The following is a 5,061-nucleotide window of genomic DNA, read 5'->3' as shown; positions in this document are numbered from 1 at the left end:
GAGAAAATCAGAAATGTTGGAAAATAATTCAAGAAGTAATAATCTGCGTTTTATTAATTTTCCTCGACAACATTTAATTTCCACGAGAAAAATGTTGAAGAATTACTTTAAAGAAGTGTTAGAGATAGGAGACAGTGATATACCCCCTTTTACACAGGTTTTTTATATCCCTGTGAGAGGAGAGGAAAACCAACAGAAACAAAATATTCAAGATAATCAAACACTGGATGTCTCAGCACTGCTTGAAATGTCGGACACAGAGCAAATAACGGCAACCACTTTACTGGCTACAGTAGCGTTACCTTCAGACAAGGTCTGGATTTTAAAGAAGTTCTTCCAGAAAAAAAGAAAAAAACTTTCGAGGTCTACAAACTCGGGTTTTTCCAGACCTTGCGAAGGAAACGCGAAAACGGAGACAGAAGTTTTTGCAAATGAAGCAGGAGGTCCTTCAGTTAGGGGCATCATTCTATTTAAAATATCCGTGTAAATGTTTGATTTCCTACCAATCAGTGAAATATGTGTATTTTGACCCTGTTCAACTGTCTTCTTTTATAACAGCTAAAAGAGTACCCATTTAAAGATAATGGAATTGGAACATGTCTTTATCTCTATTTTGTTTGAAACAGTTTATTGCCTTTTTCTTCTCTCCAGTATATAGGAATATTAGACTCAATTTATGGACGTATGAAGCTATGGGAAAGTGTTAATTTTTGTATTGATAATTTTCCTAGATAATTTAAATGTAATCGCTGAATTTTTCCTTTACAAGTGATTTACTTGTGTAATTTGAAATGATAACGATAAATAAAAAAAATTAAAAAACCAGGAGAGGTTCTAGACATAGAAGTCAAATTTGAAAAGGTACTAAATTTGAAATGAATTACCCTTCCCTGGTGACAGTGAAGGACATTGCTTAGTACTGAGGATGCAGAGAGACATATTGTGCCCAGAGCTGGCACCAATGGTTTCAAGGGCTGCAAGGGACACTTGCATAGCATCCTGAGTACCAAGGTTTCTTCCCAATGTCTTCTCCTTCCTGAGGTGCAGGTATCGTAGCTCCCACTGGTGTGAAGACATAAGGTTTGGAAGAACATAGCATGTAGAACAGTACTGACGAGTTCACATATTTAATACATAGATAAATTCAAAGAGGGCTGACTCTTCACCCCATACACTCAGAGAACAAAGACATATAGTATGTATTATAAATATCCCTTACCTATATACAGAAGTCTACAGTATATAAACAGAGCCTGCTAGAAGCAATCATTTTAAGGCATCAACAGCTAAAGAAATCAAATTATATATTAGTTTACATTTAGCACTGGAAAGTTTTCAAAGCAGTAACCAGTAGGCTGCAGCCTTCCCAGCTCCGAGTTCAGTTCCTTCTTTCAACCGGTGATGGCTCCTCTGCAGAACACCACACGGCAAAAAGTCAAGTTGTACCATGACATCATACTCGGGCTTATTTGCATAGCAAATGGAAAAGTGAGTACAGCCAGAGAGCCACAAGGAGCTGATCTCATGCAGAGGGTCAGCAGGGGCACAGGAAATCAAGTCCATTCTATAAAAATACCATAATAGCAAATTCAGTCTTTTTTTTGTTTATTCTAGCAGCATAGAAAGGTCACAGGACCTCAAACTAAATTTAGCAATAACAGATTTACCACCAACACAGTGGGTACTTTCAAACCCCACCGCTATATGAAAACCCCAGTAACAGATTTACAAACGTATGGAAGGCACATTCACACGCCCTTAACAAAATGCTGGCAACAGATTTAGAAAAATAGGGTGGCCATGTTCACACCCCATTAATATAACAAAATTTTGGTAACCGCTTTACAAAACATGGATTGGCACATTTACACTGCCCCTGGTATAGTAAAAGACATAGTAACAGCTTTAAGAAGAATGGAGAATGCTTTCTGATGGGGAATGTTGCCTGGGAAAACATTCTAAGACACATACACACACAAATAAGATCACCACTGGAATAGGCTGAACTGCCAACATAACCTTTAAGTAGGACTGCTAATATCACAGACAGCTGCTACCATTCCCATAATAAATGTTACTTCCTAATCCCTTATGTGTCTTGTTTGAATAGACCAGTGGTTCCCAAACGTTTTTGGTTCATGGCACCTTTTGTGTCCAAGTAATTTTTCGTGACACCTCCTCTGGCAACATAGGTCTCTCCCCCTCCCCCAGGCCACACAGGTCTCCACGTCCACAAGCCACACAGGTCTCCACCTCCCCCGGCCACACATTTGTTTTCCACTGCTCACTTTCACCTGGAACAGCCCGGGAGGGGGGCATCTCTGCAGTCTCCAGCTCCACTTCAGGCTCCCTGCCACTGCTGCTTCTTCTCTAGATGGGTAGCAGCAGTGGTAAAACAAGCTGCAGCCATGCGGCACCGGACTCTCCATGCCGGCTGTGCCCCTGAACGGGAAGTGATGTTCAAGGGGACAAGATCATAAGCCGTGTGTATGAAGTCCGGCCCCGCCCCATGTGGCTGCAGCTTGTTTTGCTGCCGCCGCTACTCATCTAGAGAAGCGGCAGTGGCAGGGATGGGTATGTGGAAGGGGGGGAGCAGAGAGGGGTTCGGGTGGCGGTGGGAAAGAGGTTAGAATTTTCCGCGGCACCCCTGAGAGTTTGCTGTGGTGCACCACGGTGCCGTGACGCACAGTTTGGGAACCATTAAATAGACTGTAAGCTCTGTAGAGCAGGGACTGGCTCTTGCCTGTTTGCGTACAGTGCTGCATACAACTATCTCATGGTGCAATAAAATTGATAAGTAGTAATAGCAGCAGCGGGTTGTGCTGAAAGTTCATGGTAGCACTAGCACCTTCCTGCTCCCCTACCTGAGAAATCAAAGCAACCAGCTGAAGCAAGTTCTCAGAGCACACACAGCTTTTAAACTCACAATGCTAAGACGATGGAACATATTGGCAGCAGAAAGAGTTATGACTAAACAGTCAATTTGTCCACTTTGAAATACATGTCCTCTTTAATTTTACTGATGGTACAAAGTACCTGGAGACATTTGCACCTGCATGGTACATTTTGAATGGAAAATACTGAATGTAGATTTGAAAATGCGATATAAAAGTCATTTTCTGCCTCTGATCTAAGCAATACCCTTCCGTCAAAATGACCTTCTAACATCATCATTTAACACATTGAGGGAAGGCATTTTTCACATGGGTAAATCTCTATTTTCCAGTATAAATCACTTGTGATGTTTTCCTGTAAATAAATTCAGAAGTAGATTACCTTAAATTGAGATGAAAAATAAAAGATTGTGAGATGGATAATCCTGTTGCACTCCAGGGAAGAGTGATCATCCCATGATTCTTAAGCCATTGCTCTATTTGAGGGTCAAGAGGGATTCTGGATGTCAGTCTCATATTCAGAGGGGCTTTTTGACTTCCCCCAAAACATCAAGTAGAAAGCCAGCAGTTCAATTCAAGTGAGCCTCTGGTCTTTTTGTCATCTTAACAAGCAGTGTTATGGCATCAGAGTTTGACTGATTGTTACTGGTAGATGTGGCAAGGCCAAGGGCATTCCCTCCTGTGTGATTGTTTTTTTTTTCCTTCCTTGGTTATAATCTCTTCCTCTAAATAAAAACTGAAATTTACTGCTCTATGTGTGGTTTGTCTTTTAAAATATTTTTTAGGATAAATGAGTTTGTATATCTACAGGATTGACACACAAGTTGTAGGTACTACAGGGCAATGCTGCGCTCTGTCAGGTAGGGTGGAAAGTCTGCAGCTACCTTCCCTTAGAAAACTTCACAAACAAGACATATCCCCAGGAAATTTTCACCCTGGATTCTGGCCAAATCAACATAAAACTATACACATTGTTTCCTCTACTGACCTAAAGCATATTTCAAGATCGCCACAAAAATGCAAATAAAAAGATGTGAATTATTCTACAAGAGTGAAACTATTATCCCCACACAGCACGAGTGATTTGGAAAAAGCCGGTCATCCATTTAAAAAGCTGCTTACATGGGTAACTGGATTGAGGACATGCACTGGTGATCTACTCAGATTTCAGTAAAGCCGTTGATACTGTTCCTTATAGGAGACTTATGAATAAACTAAGCAGCTTGAAAATGGGATTGAAAGTGCTAAACTGGATCAGAAATTGGTTGACTGACAAACAACAGAGGGTGGGGGGTAAATGAAATTTGCTCAAAAGAAAGAAAGGTGAGTAGTGGAGTGTCTCAGAGATCTGTCCAGGGGCTGTTTTTGTTCAATACATTTGTGAGTGATATTGCCGAAAGGTTAGAAGGAAAAGTATGTGACTTGCAGGTGACACAAAGACTGGCAATAGAGTGGAAAGCATGATGTACAAAAATGAGAAGCTTGAGCTAATGCTCGGCCGTTAAGCTTTAATGTGAGGTGATTTTCGGGGTGCAGAAACCCAAAAGAGCTGCATGGGATAGGAGGTGAGAGGCTGAAATGCACAGACCATGAAAGAGACCTCATATTGATAGTGTCTGAAAATCTCTTGGTAGAAAAACATTTTGACAAGGTGGTGGCAAAAGCCAAAAGTATACTTGGCTGCAGAGAGGGACATAACCAGCAGAAAATATGCTCCTGTTAAAGTAATTGGTGAAACTGTATTTGGAGTATAAATAGGATGGAGTCTGTCCAAAGGGCAGCTACTAAAATGATCAGTGGTCTTCATCATAAAGCATATGGGGACAGACTTAAAGATCTCAACATGTACACTTTGGAAGGAAGGTGGGAGAAGGAAGATATGATAGAGACATTTAAATACCTATGTGGCATAAATGCACAGGAGAGGGAAAGCGCGGGGTACAAATGTAACAAAAAAAATTTTGAAAGGAAGCTCTGGAACAAGGGGCCTAGGATGAAGGTGAAAAGGGATAGACTCAGGAGTAACCTGAGGAAATACTTCTTCAAGGAATGGGTGGTGATTTCATGCAAGTGGTGGAGATGAAAACAGTATCTGAATTCAAGAGAGCTTGGGACAAGTACATAGGATCTCTAAGGGAGTAATAGGTAGAGTAGATGGCATGGATGG

The sequence above is a fragment of the Microcaecilia unicolor genome, chromosome 3 (assembly GCF_901765095.1).
Source record: "Microcaecilia unicolor chromosome 3, aMicUni1.1, whole genome shotgun sequence".
Taxonomy (NCBI): Eukaryota; Metazoa; Chordata; class Amphibia; order Gymnophiona; family Siphonopidae; genus Microcaecilia; species Microcaecilia unicolor.
This window is presented reverse-complemented; position numbering follows the sequence as displayed.